The sequence below is a fragment of the Taudactylus pleione genome, unplaced genomic scaffold (assembly GCF_031769625.1).
Source record: "Taudactylus pleione unplaced genomic scaffold, aTauple2 ptg000021l, whole genome shotgun sequence".
Classification (NCBI taxonomy): Eukaryota; Metazoa; Chordata; class Amphibia; order Anura; family Myobatrachidae; genus Taudactylus; species Taudactylus pleione.
In genome coordinates this window covers 15,766,299-15,782,158 of record NW_028284423.1, presented here as the reverse complement: position 1 = coordinate 15,782,158, position 15,860 = coordinate 15,766,299, and the positions used below count along the sequence as shown (strand labels likewise).

General features: G+C 39.2%; 1 non-coding gene across 1 annotated transcript; it reads right to left on the bottom strand.

Annotated features, from left to right (window-relative positions):
* Positions 1-875: 875 nt before the first annotated feature.
* Positions 876-947, bottom strand: TRNAC-ACA (transfer RNA cysteine (anticodon ACA)). The gene has a single exon. It is a non-coding gene; the product is annotated as a tRNA-Cys (tRNA).
* Positions 948-15,860: the final 14,913 nt, after the last annotated feature.

The following is a 15,860-nucleotide window of genomic DNA, read 5'->3' as shown; positions in this document are numbered from 1 at the left end:
CCTACAGGATAAACAATGAATCTGTATATTTATGGTGATGCTTTGAAGTTATTAATCTGGGCTTGAATGCAGAGTTCACATAGGTGTAAGCTGTGAGCATGCTCAAAATGAAACTTTGATCATCTAATGCTCCACTATGGTCAGTTATAGTGAGATCGGGACATATTGTGACTTTATATTTTGGATGGCCAAACAGAACTAAGAAAAATACAAATTCTTAGCAACAAACCTCTATAAATTATTTCAAAAAGTAGCTGACAACAGTATATTATTGCTAATAAAATTGGACATTTTGATTTTTGGGCTTGTGGGCTTAGGTGTTCTAAATTAATGTATGATCCATAAACTCGTATGGCCTAGTTGCAAAATCAGTCTGAGATCAACCCCTAATTACAACAACAGTTCCAGAATACTGCAATGTAATTGCTTAATAATTCCTTATTTAATTATCAAGAGGGTGAGTATTAAAGTACACATGTTTCATGTTCAGTTATATTATACTATTCTAATTATATTACTATAGAAAGAATAGAAATTAAATTGAGGTTCTGGAACTGTTGGTGTGATTAAGGATTGAAATCAGACTGATATTGCAATAAGGCTTCTCCTACGTCTTCATTTTTAACCATTTGGGAAAGAAAGTACTTTTTAAGAGAAACTAGGTAGGTCCTTTATATTTGCCTTCTATAAATTATAGATTTCTGTAAAAATCTCTATAAAAAAAATGAAATCTACCACTATAACTGTGCTATCAGGAAGTATATAATAAGTATATTACTTTTTTTGTTTTCTTGCTCTTACATGTGTTAGCTTTTCCTTTACTTGCGTTTCAAACTAGTTGTAAACTGCAAACTGATTCATTAAAAACTAGGTAAAGGGGGCACCCGGATTTGAAACAAGGACCTCTTGATATGTATTCAAATGCTCTACCACTGAGCTATACCCCCAACTGCTTATAAGATTTTAAAAACATTCACATTGCAGTCAAATCTAAGAATTCTGGATTTCAACCTCTATATGCACCTACCTGTACTTTCTAAACTCTGCCTATAAACCTGTAAATTTGATGATATTTGCGTACGCAGTTTTACAGTTAAATAAAGACTTTAAACCTTTAACATGTGTTCCAAAGCACAAACTATTATTCAAGTAAAGTACAGTCAGTTACACGCTGTGATCAAATTACAATTTAGCACAAAGAATTAGACAAACCCAAGATACAATCATACATATGCAAGCGCTCTGGCACCAGATTCCGGCATCAGCAAAAGACATCAATCAATCAGCAATCAGCAGAATAGACTAGAAACCCAGGGTCAGAGCACACATATTTATACCCCCCCAAAATAGACAACACAATAGAGGAGTTTGTTGTGATCCCATTGTTTCCCAGTGCGGGTGCATTTGTTACAGGGAATTAAACAGGTTGTTTCAAATGGACACAGAACAGCCTCTAACAGCTTGTTGCCTCCTCTATTTACCCTGCATGGAAATCTAGACTGTTGTTTTCACAAAATACATTTTGGTGCTTTATATCTCTACGGTCCATAAGTTGAGAATGCATGTTGCGATCTTCACACCGATGATACTGGGAAGCTGTTGAGAAAGTGTGGATCAGTATAATATCAAATACAGCTTACTTATCATGTATTAAACCTTAGATACCAAAATAGTCTTTATTTTACAGCATTTGTAATAAATGAATAAAACTTGGATCTTTTACTTTATTGCTATGGAACCTTTTGTGTAAGTGTGCATTATGTAAGTATTAGGGATATGGAAAAAGACGCTAGTTAGGTTTACCTGATTTGGGGCAGATGTGCACGCATGCAGGATATTGTGCATTCACTACTGAGCGTCATGTTAGCAGTGCAACTGTGCGTAATGTGCAGTGTTTATACATGAGATTCTATCTAGGATGGACTTAACATATATATATATATATACACACACATACACACATATCTCATTCCTTACTAACAGTTTCAAACTGCAATGCAAATGTGTTGCCCCCAGCTGTGAAGCTGGGGCCATTCTGTCTGGGAGTGAGACTAAAACCTGTTTAGGATTCAGACAAATTCAATTGTGTAGCTCAATGTCTGGGTTATATTACAATTGCCACAGCTATACTTGTCTATATACAGGGATTCCCAATATGTATGTAAAACACTCACAGTGTTCTGGTGTATTGTCTATTCTATTTACTTTTCTCAGGAGGCTGTTTTTCTAGTTTTTTGGTATTTCTCTATGCAAGGTTGTCCCCCGAATGGGCCTGTGATGGCTTCTAAAAAGATTATCAAAAACATTGCCATCCATACTTAGCTCGTGAGTTGTAACTTAAAATGGCACTGGTCGCAAAATGGCATCTTGCAGATTCTTATTTTTAAGATGAAGTCTAGCTGCCATTTGCAAGATGGCATCGTGCATGCTAATTTTTATGCTGATTCCATCTCAGCCACTAATCCAGCTTTGACAGTCCACCCTTTGATAGCGAACAACATGCTATCACACTCTGATTTAAAATTAATTTAGGCATACATTTATATATATATATTACTTAATGTTATTAGGGGATGGCACAAGGTGGTTCTTAATCCATCAACAATGTATCTCTAGGAGGCAACATAAAACAGACATTATACACACTGCAGACCTTGGGAGACCATGTGAAAGATGTGGGGATGCACCAGTCCTATAAAGGAAGTTTTGATGGGGAATTAGGGACTTACATTATTTGAGGTGTTTTTAAAATAACATTTTTGTAATACTTTTTATGCATATCTAAATATAATACATTATATGATGGTATTTCTAGTTCAGGGTTGTAATGCAGTTCTACATTTACCTCAGTATTCATATTGTCATTACTGACCACCATAATAATTTCATTCATTCGTTTTACCTTATTCTTACATTTTCCACACTTCAACACAATAGGAGCACACCGTACATATATGCCAATTACTATGATGATGACTAGTATAAGGATCAGGAAGTTGCCTATGCTTGTGATCATTTCCTGGGCCCATTTCCCCTAGGCCTGAGAACCATTTTACAGGGTTCAACCATGACACCCATTCCTCTACCTTTTCCTCTACTTCAGCCACTGAAGCGTTATGGTTCTTCTGAAATTCCCATTTCAGCTGCAGAATTTCATCCATCTTTTGATTTATTACCTCTTTGGGATCGCTGGTATCATTGGTGACATAGGTGCAACACTTTACTCCAAATTGGGTGGCCAAGGTTATGCAATATCCTCCAGTGACAGCTGTTAAATAATTCAACACTAGTCTGTGTTGCACCAGTTCTTTCTTGTATGCTTGCAATTCTCATCACACATCTCGGTGATATTATCTATCAATTTAGCAAGATCCTGAATATATATAAAATTTAGTGTACCCCGAGCGATCCTGGTGGGCTCCAATGCTACTAAAACTTGAAAGCCAGTTGTCTCACTAATTAACTGAGTGGCTTTATGCAAGTTACCAGGTATCATATTTATTTTGCCTCTGTGTTCATACTGTGTGTGAAGATATGGTGATGGTGTGTTTTTATGAATACCGAGCATTTCAACATGTGTGTGGGTCATAACCTTTGGGACTACTCTTCCCAGGTAACACAAACCTTTGGAACTCAGAGATAGCCATTTATACGCTTTTCTTCCACATATAAAATATACATTTTCAGGGAGAACATAAGGGATAGAATGCATCATGATCATTAAACACATTTCCCTTGCAAACAGTCCTATTTCAGGCTCTTCCATCTGGTACATGCAAGTTTCTGGTTGTATTATCTTAGCACAATATCCATCTGGTACCTTACCAATAATTTCTTTGGTGGAACTCAATGTATAATGATACCTAAAGCTTCTCCCATTAGATTTAATTGAGCGTAACAGATCATGATCCATAGATTCATTATCAGCTCTCAGTGAGAAGGTCATCATCTGAGAATTCCCTGTCACTTCCCAATTCCCTGGTTTATTGGGGTTGGTTATGTTCAAACACAAAAGTGATCTATCTGCGTGGAATTGATATAATTTGAAATGAGGTGGTTTGGATGAGAGGAATTTTCCATCCAAGGTTTTACCTTTTTGCAATTCTAAAATTTCCGTGGTATTCAGCGGAAATGGCACCAACCCTACATTATGTTGACCCTGTGGCACATGTGAGCACACCCAACAATCAATTTTATTTAAAACTTTGCCTATCATGCTATGATAATCCTCTAAAGGATACCCACCCCAGTACGGGTTATATTTAGGTTGGCACCTTTGGATACAGTTCTCATCAACTAGGGACCCACAAAACTCACAAATACAGGAATCTTCAGACGATAAACCTCCACAATGTTCCCGAGTATCCGAAATAACAGCTCTTTTAACAATTACAGTACTAAGATTGGTCAAACACTCCCCTGATTGGCATAGCACTTCTCCTGACTCCACTCCATCAGAGCTGCCATCAGCTCCCATCTCCTCTATCGGTCCCCCAACACAGAAACAGGACATTCCTGAACCAACCAGGATGGTGAACACTCTAGAAGAGAATATGAAATTGAACACATCAGGCCAGTCCATTGTCACAACAAAGACCTGCAAATTTCTTTTAGTTCAGGTATCTCACTATGACCTTTTCAATCCTCCCAGAACAAGCTTGCGATCGACAGGTCCATGTTATCAGCCTTGTCTCCGCCTTGTTTCTCAACCAGTTGGTTGACCTTTTTGCCGTGAGTAGAATGGACCCAGGTATCTCTCTCAGCCACCTTCAAAGATGTAGTACTTGTCAGCAGCACCTGGTATGGACCTTCCCACTGATCAGTCAAACAACCTGAATGCAAGAAATTTGTGATCATAACATATTCTCCTGGTGCAACATCATGACAGTTAGTTTCAGGCATATCATGGGACAACAATTTCAATTTCTGCTGTTGCTGTTTTAACTGTTTACTCATTGATATAAGATACTTTACAGTTACCTCGTTGTTACTCTTCAAGTCTTCCTGTGGACGTATAATCAAATGAGGTTGTCTACCAAATAGTGTTTCAAAGGGGGACAGATTTAGATGGGGTCTAGGAGTGGTCCTTATACTATGCAGGACCAAAGGTAATGCTTCTGGCCATCCTAGTCCAGTCTCTGCCATGATTTTACTTAACTTATTTTTAATAGTCCCATTCATCCTCTCTACCTTGGCGCTGTCCTGCGGTCGGTAGGGGGTGTGAAGTTGACTAATGATACCCATCAGTTTACACATAATTTGAAAAACCACCTGTGAAATGGGTACCCCTATCACTCTCAAAAATTTTAGGGATACCATATCTGCATACAAATTCCTGTACTATTTTCTTGGCAGTAATGCAGTATTAGTGGCCACTGGGTAGGCCTCGACCCAGTTAGAAAATACATCAGCACACACTAATACATACTTGAGATTCCTGCAGGGTGGTAATTGGATGAAATCAATTTGTATTACCTGGAAAGGTCCATCAGTTGGTGGAATGTGGGATTGTTCGGTAGGGATCGCTTTCCCTATGTTCTTCCTAGAGCAGGTCAGACAGGACATTGCTTTCTTTTCTGATTGTGAAGAAAAACCTGGTGCGCACCAGTATGCTCTCACCAATTTGCACATACCTTGCTTTGGGCACACTTATGTATGAATTCTTAATAATAAAGTAAAATATAACATTTAATAATAATAATAAAATACATACCAGGTACATACAAAATCATTGGCGAAAATATTGTAGACAATTCCTGCAAAGTACCCCACACATGCAATTATGGGTTACAATGAATGTGCTTAAGTATAAAATTATGCAACAGATACCACATATATTGGTATATAGGCTACACAGTGTGAAATCCTATGATCCTCATTAAATAGTACAATATCTGTCTACAAAACCTGGTATTCTTCAGTGGTCCCCCACATCAGTACTAACCAGGCCTATCACTGGATCGCTTCCAAGATCAGACAGGTTTGGGCATAATCAGTGAAGTATGACTGTAGACAATCGCTACTGAAATTATATGGGGATTCACATACACACGGTCTGAAGCTATTATAAAATGTAGGACTATTCTCAACAGAGAGGTCCAATTGATAATTAGTTGCTTTCAAGACAAGTGATGCATAGACATGCCTTGCTTGTGATGTAATCAGTTAACATATATAACATAAGCATGTATCAATTGTAACTTATAGAAAACATCACATAGGTAACTTATCACAAATTTTGCTCGGTTCCAAGTATATAAATAGGAACTTTACATAGTAACAGAGCCTGACAAAGCACATAAGGTACATAAGTACTGGGAGCAATCACCACATAGACATAAAACTTCAATATTGTATATATAAATGTGATGATTGCATAAAACTATGCTATCCAAAAAACTCCCCTATAATTAGACAATCTCTGTAAATAGATCTACCTCAGCTGGGAATGCTCAAAAATTTACTGTTTGTGCTGCAAATAGGGCAGAGTAGCGAGCACCCTCAATATCCCAGTACATATTACATGAGAAAAGTCCCAAAGGACACATAAGAATTGGCAGCCATATATGGGAAATGAGCTATATCACAGAAGTAGGTTATATCCATTAAACTGACAAATAGAGAATAGGAGATAGCTATTGGAAAAAAGAAATGACAGGCTAAGACTTCGTAAGTCTAACCGGCTGACCAGATATAATGATCTGTCAGCCTATGTACGTTACCAGTGTGGGGTAAAGTGGAGCCCAGTCCATGCACTGACTGGGTTATCCTCAGCATCAGCAGGGTGTCATGTGAAGAGAGAGGACGCGCGTTTCGCCTGCATAGAGGCTTGATCACCTCGTGTAGTAATAGAGCAGATAGTAGTCTATTTAAGCGTGTATAGAATACACGTCACTCGCCCGCGACTCAAGTCGCAGCTCACCACTGTGCCATTAATCACAGGGCAATACAATCTCGCTTGGTCTAAGCTCATTTCTATTGGTTAGACTTGAGCTCGTGATAAAATTGACCAATCAAATAGTCCCAAATAGATGAAATGCCTTTTGGGATATGTAGTTCAAAACTGACTAACAAAAAAGGGTCTTTTTAAATAGCGCTGGTAATCAGAAATTAATGAAACTGACAAAATATACAAGCCTGATATATTGGATAATGCAAATTCAATCCAGAGATCATAATGAGTACATAGAATAGAACATATTATCATAATTAGTGTTAATTAGAATCGCAGTATATTCCTATACACATAAAATGGAGTTGTACTTATAGATCATGCTGTAAGGATAAACTGGTATTCATGAGTATTTAATAGAAAAATTAATGAAAAGATGAAATGAAATGAAATGATATTAGGTCATAAGCTATCAAGATATGCCGTAAGGTATAATCACACGCAGTCTACTGGTATTTGTAATTACAGATAAAAAAGATTATAAACATAATCAGAACACTAGTCTAAATTGATAATACTAATAAACTTATGTACCTTATGTGCTTTGTCAGGCTCTGTTACTATGTAGAGTTCCTATTTATATACTTGGAACCGAGCAAAATTTGTGATAAGTTACCTATGTGATGTTTTCTATAAATTACATTTGATACATGCTTATGTTATATATGTTAACTGATTGCATCACAAGCAAGGCATGACTATGCATCACTTGTCTTGAAAACAACTAATTATCAATTGGACCTCTCTGTTGAGAATAGTCCTACATTTTATAATAGCTTCAGACCATGTGTATGTGAATCCCCATATAATTTCAGTAGCGACGGTCTACAGTCATACTTCACTGATTATGCCCAAACCTGTCTGATCTTGGAAGTGATCCAGTGATATGCCTGGTTAGTACTGATGTGGGGGACCACTCGAGAGTACCAGGTTTTGTAGACAGATATTGTACTGTTTAATGAGGATCATAGGATTTCACACTGTGTAGCCTATATACCAATATCTGTGGTATCTGTTGCATAATTTTATACTTAAGCACATTCATTGTAACCCAAAATTGCATGTGTGGGGTACTTTGCAGGAATTGTCTACAATATTTTCGCCAATGATTTTGTATGTACCTGGTATGTATTTTATTATTATTATTAAAAGTTATATTTTACTTTATTATTAAGTGTGCCCCAAGAATAGCCTTACTTTTTCTTCTGTTAGTCTATCTGTTATATATAGGCTATGGGAGCACCACCAACATAAATTTGTGATGTATAAATTATTCATGGATATAGATGGTTTGTCATAGCAATTCTAGTAATGGTTCTGTGCCGAATCCTCCCTGTTCACTGTTAACATACCTTGCTTTCCCAGATGAGTCAGACCATGTGCTGCCTCAGCCAGGCTGGGGTAATATGCTTTGGGGCTACTGGCTTACCTTGTCCATCCCTCCAGAGCCCGGAGGACTCTTGCCCACATCCCTTGGACTTCCAGATGGACTTTTCCTGGATTGAACACAAATTTTGCATCTCAATTAGTTTCAGCATATCAATTGTTTGGAAAGACATAATTTGTTCTGTTGGTAAAACCATTTTTAACCCTGCTGCCCATTTTGCAGCTTCATTGACTCTGTTGTTGGCTAGTGACACCGGGTCACTCTCACATGTATGGGCTTTGCACTTAATTACTGCCACCGTTTTGGGTAGTTGGATTGCTTTTAAAAGATGTTTTATTTGTCTGAAATGTGCAAATGGTGTGACTGCTGCTGTCATAAAATTTCTCAGATGCCATAGAGCTCCAAAATCGTGCACGACTCTGAACGAATACCTAGAGTGAGTGTAAATGTTAGCAGATTTGCCTGCTGCCAATTCACACGCTCTTGTTAGTGCTACTAACTCTGCCACCTGTGCAGAGTGAGGAGGACCAAGAGGTTCAGCTTCTATGATGTCTGTGTCATTTTCAACAGCATAACCTGTACATAACTCACCTGTGTCTGTTTGTCTATGACAACTCCCGTCAGTGTAAAATGTCACATCCACATTCTCTAAAGGTGTGTCACTTTTACGCACCAATAGAGCTGTCACTGCTACACTTCTTAAACACATTGGGAGTGATCTTGCTACAGTATCCAATTGGGCACTGTAGTATGCTACGGGCCTACTAGCATCACCACGTTTTTGTGTGAGGACGCCTGCAGCACAACCATTGGCTTCCGTACAATACAAATCAAAGGGTTTTTCATAATCAGGTATTCCCAATGCAGGTGCTTTTGTCAGACTATCTTTAAGATTAAGGAAAGCCTGCTCTGATTCCTCTGTGTGTATGACATGGTCGGGCTTTGAGGAAGAGACTGTCCTGTAAAGGCAAGTCCAGAATAGAAAAACCTGGGTTCCACATTCTACAGTATCCATACATTCCCAAGAAGGTATGAATTTGCTGTTGGTTCTGCGGCAGTGTCATGTTCTGTATGGCCTGGATTCTGTCATTTGTGAGATGTCATAACCCCTGAGTTAGGCAGTGTCCCAAATACTTTACTCTGGATTGGCACAGCTGTAGTTTGTCCTTAGCAACCTTATGTCCTGTGTGCGAGAGGTGAAGCAACAAAAGTTTAGTATCATTTAAACATGACATAAATGAATCAGAACATAGCAATAAATCATCCACATATTGGATTAGAACAGACCCATTGACAGGTTGAAAAGATTTTAAACAGTCGTAGAAGGCCTGGAAGAAGATACTGGGGCTGTCTATGAAACCCTGGGGAAATTTTGTCCATGTGTATTGTACACCCTTATATGTGAAAGTGAAAAGGTACTGACAGTCAGGATGAAGAGTGTTAATATTGAAATGAACCTCTATATACCCCTGCCTGTACCTTCTAAAATCCTTCCTATAAACCTCTAAGGATGACGCTAATTTGCGTACGCAGTCATACAATAAATAGAGACTCCAGACTCAGAACATGTGGTTCCAAAGCACAGAGTATTATTCAAGTAAAAGTACAGTCAGTTACACGCTATGATCTGTGTACAATTTAGCACAAAGGAATTATACAGACCCAAGTACAGTATACATATGCAGCGCAGCTGGACCAGATCCCGGCATTCAGAAAGAAAACCTCCATCAATCAGCATTCAGCAAGAAGACTAAAGACCCAGTGTTTGAGCACACATGTTTATACCCCCCCAGAATTGTCAGGACAATAGAGAAGTTTCAAGCTTATGCCATTGGTTCCCAGGCGAGAAGCATATGTTACAGTGCATTTAACAGGCTGATTCAAATAGACTTGCCCAGCCTCTAACAACTGAGGGTCTTTTCCCTCCCGCCTCCCCATGCTGCATCCTAACAGTTGTTCATAAAATATACATTTTGTTGCTTGTAGTCTCTGCGGTCCATAAGTTGGGAATGCATGATGTGATCTCCACACCGATAGTACCGGAATTCTGTTGAAAGAGTACACATCAGTTTGAAACCAAACACGGCTGTCTTAACATGTATAGAACCTTAGTTATCAAATATCTTTATTTCACAGCATTTAAACTAACTGAACCAACTTAAATCATATACTTTAAAGCTTATTAAACCTTATGTGTGAATATGTAATGTGTGAGTATTTGGGGTTTGATATAAAGAAGTATTAATGTGTGTATGAGGAAGGGTGCACTTAACTCTCACTGAGTGAACATCTTAGCAGTGTGACATGCTGAGCCAGATTGTTCCACATGCCCACTCTGTGAGCATTCCCCCCCACCTGTCCCAGGCTTCAAAAGAAAAACTCTTTATTCTCCCAGTCTCTTGTGTGAAATGCAAATAGCCCAGCTTCAAGAGCCAGACCTAAGATGACACTCTAGTCTTTGAAATCATGTCATTGCAGGAAGCCTGCATATGTAAAGTGTGTATTCGAGCCAGACCACCTGTAGTGAGGGCAAACACTATCCAGGAAGCTTATCTACACAAACTAGTTGTCACGTGGCCATTTGCTCTATTCACCTAATGCAATCAAATTTTGACATACTGTAAAGCCATTTCTGAAATATATCCTTTATAATATATAAAGTAATGAAGTAGGCTTTTGGTGAATCGCCGTAACCTATGGCGATGGTCACAGATGCATTCGCATGATGCTAATAGTATTATCGCCACATGTACTAAAATGTGAGTTTATCTAAAATGGCGCTTAGGCGGCCATTTCGCAAAATGGCGTATTGCGCAGAGTCGCAAGATGGTGTTGCTGCAATTCAATTTTAAACTGATCTTGTCTCAGCCAATAATCCAGTTTTGACAGTCCACCCTTTGATAGCGAACAACATGCTATCACAATCTGCTATTAGAATTTAATTTAGGCTTACATTTACATATTATTTAGTGTTATTATGGGATGGCACAAGGTGGTTCTTAATCCATCAATAATGTGTCTCTGAGTGGGGACATAAAACTACTATTATACGCACACCGCTGATCTTGGAAGATCATGTGAAAGGTGTGGGGATGCACCAGTCTTATAAAAGCAGTCTTGAAGGGGAATTTAGACTTTACATTATCTGAGGTGTTTTAAAAATAACATTTCAATAATACATTCTATGCATGTCTAAATATAATACATTCAATGATGGTAATTCCTAGCTCAGGGTTGTAATGCAGTTCTGCATTTACCTCGGTAGTCATACTGGCCACTATTATAATTTCATTCTTTAGTTTTTCTCTATTTTTACATTTTCCACACTTCAACACAATAGGAACACACCGGACGGATATGCCAATTATTATGATGACAATTAGTATAAGGATCAAGAATTTGCCTATGCTGGCGATCACTTCCTGAACCCATTCCCCTAGACCTGAGAACAATTTCTCTGGGTTCAGCCATGAAACCCATCCTTCTATCTTCTCCCCTACTTCAGCCACTGAAGCGTTATGGTTCTTGTGAAATTCCCACTTTAGCTACAGAATTTCATCCATCTTCCGGTCTATCACCTCCTTAGGGTCGCTGGTATCATTGGTGACATAGGTGCAACATTTTACTCCAAATTGGGTGGCTAACGTTACGCAATACCCTCCAGTAACAGCAGTTAAATCATTCAACACTAGCCTGTGTTGCACCAGTTCTTTCTTGTACGCTTGCAATTCTCTCCCTGTGTACCTGAATGTGTCATCGTACATCTCGATGATATTATCTATCAATTTAGCAAGTTCCTGAATATATCTAAAATTTAATGTACCCTGAGCAATTCTAGTGGGATCCAGTGTGACTAAAACTTGAAAGCCAGTTGTCTCACTAATTAACTGAGTGGCTTTATGCACATCACCAGGTATCATATTTCTCTTGCCTCTGTGCTCATATTGCGTGTGAAGATATGGTGATGGTGTGTTTTTATGTATACCAAGCATTTCAACATGTGTGAGGTTCATAACTTCTGGAAGTATTCTTCCCAAATAACATAACAATTACAATACTAAAATTGGTCAGACACTCCCCTGATTGGCATTGCACTCCTCCTGACTCCACTCCATCAGCACTGCCATCAGCTCCCATTTCCTCAATTGGTCCTCCATCACAAACACTGAGTATCCCTAAACAGATCATCACGACAAAAACTGTGGAAAAATAAGAACTAGGATGACCACAGCAGACCACTCCATTGCTGGAAGCACTGATCTACACATTTCTTTAGCTCAGATATCTCACCGTCACCTTTTTAATCCTTCCAGCACAATCTCGCAATCAACAGGTCCACATTATTGGCCTTGTCTCTGCCTTGTATCTCCACCGGTTGGTTAACCTCCCTATAGTGAGTGGAATGGACCCACGTATCTTCCCCGGCCACCCTTTGAGGATGCTGTATTGTCAGATATGGACCTTTCCACCGATTAGTTAAAGGACCTGAGCTAAAAAAATATTTGGATCATAACAAAATCTTCCAGATTTGACATCATGACAGTTTGCATTAAAAATGTTAGTTAATAACACTTTCAATTTCGGTTATTCTCATTCATCTTCATGAGACCCTGCACAGTAACCTCATTATCATATTTTCACAGGAGGCTGCCTGTTTGAACAGTATCTCAAAGGGGGCCAAAAAATGGAAAAGACAGTCTGGGATAATCTTAGTGTTGTTACCCATCATCTTACACATGTTCTTGGAAACGTCACCTGTAAAATAAGTCCCCCTATCATTTTTAATAATTCTAGGGATATAGTATCTTCATATAGGTTCCTGCAATTAAATCTTGTTATTAATAGCTACTGCTCTAAATAATGTCTGGGCCACTGGGTTGGATAGTATTCCGAGTAGTCGACCTTAGCCTGGCATGGCTGCCATTTATCCTTATCAACCTTGTGTCCTATGAGTGGGAGATAAAGCACAACAGTTTAATATCATTTAAACATGACCTAAAATACAACAATAAATCATCCACAATTTACATTAGAACAGATCCATTGATAGGTTGAAAAGATTGTAAACAGTCATATAAGGCCTGGGAGAAGATACTGGGGTTACCTATGAAACCATGGGAAACTCATGTTCCTGTGTGGTGTTCTTCACTTTGCAGTTCTTACCTACATGTCCCACTTGGTGACAGTTAAAACATAATTTTGAATGGGGTGGATGAAAAGATTGTTGTGGGATTTGAGCAAGAGGGAAAGGTGGTGGGTATGGGTAAGGACAGGGAGGGTAAGGATATTGTGGGAGATATGAGTATGGAACCTGTGGTTGTGCATGATATGTGGGGTAAGGATGTGTTTGCTGTGGTGTGGGATTTGTGAGGACGTGTAATTGTTCAGGTGCAGGTGTGTGTGGGTGAAGGTGTGTCGGTTGGCTGTGATGTTATTGTCATTCCTTCCAGAGCTTGGATACTGACAGCCATTAGTTTTTCGCTCTGGGTCTCTCTCTTCTTTGTGATATTTTTATCATGTTCTATGGCAGAGTCTATGAGGTTATCTATTATAAGTCCCCTCCAGCCAGGCTGTGAGGTCTGAGCCTGAGTCTTTAAGTCGTCTCTCAGACCGTCCATGAGTACCGTGACTATCATTCCCCTGTTGTGAGTGCTATCTTTAATATCTTCTATCCCAGTGTACTGGGTGATAGCCTGCAGAGCCCGATTGCAATAATCTTCTGCAGATTCACTCTCCTTTTGCTTGATTGTGAAAATTTTGTTCCAGTTAACTACTACTTGAAAATATATACCCAATTGAGTTACAATGCAGGAAATGTTACCTTGGTTTACTTGGTTTGTTAAGGGAACGTCACCATCCAATACACAATCGGTGATAAATTTTGTCACGTTGGTATTGCGTGGCAGACAGGCCCTTAACACCACACGCCAATCTTTATTAGTTGGCTCATGAGAACTACCCAAATTCCTCAAAAATCTTTGACATTTGGCTAGTTCTTTTTTGGGATCGGGTTTAGTTCTGCTCTTGTCCAAGGACAATGCATTACCACTTCCCTCGTGGGCACTACACCGTTCGCATCTGCATTTCCATTCGGAACAGTTATAGTCTGAATGGGATGCAGACCGGCAGCGTTGCTACCTCTGACCAGGTTACCTGGCTGGGGGTTTAATCTGCTGCTGCTACCTATGGTATTAACAACTTCCTCTACGGGTGCAGAGTGTGCTAACACTTTCCTTGCTGTTACCGATGGCGGCACCACCCATGATTGTGGTGATGCAGCATCTATCATTTGCACAGCATGGGAAATGGCAGACATTACAATAGGCTCATCATCCACATCATAAACATTTTCTTTATGGTTGCTTAAGAGAGGGTACAAATTGCTTGTTACATTTTTCTGGGTATTTTTGGTAACTGTACTTGCACCTCCATCCACATAAGGTGGGGGAGATGAGCGTGAACTGCCAGCAATACTCTCCACAACGCTACCTTGCCACATGTGCGAGCCAATTTGCGGCTCGCCCGTATTGCAATTTAGCATTGCGGATGTATTTTCTGGCAATGTGCTTGCAACGCTAGTTTGCGTCGCTTGCACATTTTTAAGCCACGCATCCCCTTCATGCTGCCACAATTTTAAACATTCAAAATATTTGACATTTTTCATTTTTGACATCAAACTGATGTGATCCCGGACATTATCTAATACATCCTTATCAAAACTACCAATTCTGAGAAATGGTCTAACACTCTTCCTCATCATATTAAACCATAAATCACAATACCTTATTGCATAAGTACCGTACTTAGTATACATAATACAATGGGCCGATCCGATCGGCGCCTCCATTAGCAGCACATCATTGTCTAACATCTCTACTGTTTGCATGGCTCCCATTCTGGGACAAAATCCTACGTTTTTCCATAAAGATTTAAACTTGTGAAAGACAATCAAGATACTTTCACTTACCTGTGGATGATTTAAGTCGGCGGCGCCAACACACCTGGATAAGATTTGAAAAAGGCAACTTCCACACCCGGATAAGATTTAGTAAGGCAACTTCCACATCTGTGGGAGTTTATATGTCGGCTGCTCCCACGCACCTCTCTACAACAAAGACAACATGTACACCTGCTACTGTGTATAGAACGGTAAAGCTAATTACCGAGCGGCTAGACTAACCCTTGCACCTAGCCCTTAAGGATCATACGATACCGTTAACTTTGTCCAACAAATATTAACTATTACACACTTTTTTCCTGCGCAGAAAAATACACGTTAACCTAGATATTGACAGCAATTGAAAAAGGTAAACCTCGACGGCTTTGTTTAAACATGTGGCAGTAGAACCAGAAGTACGTATACACTATTGTGCGACCAGCCGCATACACAATAATGTGACTACCACACAACCGTATAATGACTTTTTTAACTGCATACGCAAAAGTGCATCTTTTACTGTGCGCAAAACTGCGACTCAGCCGCATACTCAATACTGCGGCACCACTTTTAAACGTTAGGTT